Raw genomic sequence first — 285 nt, 5'->3', positions numbered from 1 at the left:
TGGACAGTTGAAATGCATAAAATGACCTGTAGTCCACACACACTACACAACCTATTGGGAAACGGCGAGTCCAGTTTTCAAGGGAATTTCCAACAGTGGCAATTACCCATTCACAAAAAACTCAAATATCCTTTTCCGCAATGCGTCACACATCCTAAAGAAAACCCTGACTTACTACCAAATATGCCCTCTCTGTTTATAATTTTTATTAATTTATTTGTTTGTTTATAGTTTTTTATTCTTTTTTATGTATCGTGGCCATGATTTTCGATGTTTGAGATTCAC

The 285-nt window shown here is 35.4% G+C and overlaps 1 protein-coding gene across 4 annotated transcripts in view; it reads right to left on the bottom strand.

Annotated features, from left to right (window-relative positions):
- LOC119585709 overlaps positions 1-285 on the bottom strand; it is a 14,935-nt gene that overhangs the window by 13,851 nt on the left and 799 nt on the right. The window lies entirely within an intron of this gene.

This window comes from Penaeus monodon, chromosome 20, assembly GCF_015228065.2.
Source record: "Penaeus monodon isolate SGIC_2016 chromosome 20, NSTDA_Pmon_1, whole genome shotgun sequence".
Lineage (NCBI taxonomy): Eukaryota > Metazoa > Arthropoda > Malacostraca > Decapoda > Penaeidae > Penaeus > Penaeus monodon.
Note: the sequence above shows the minus strand (reverse complement) of the source record. Positions and strands in the feature narration are given on the sequence as shown.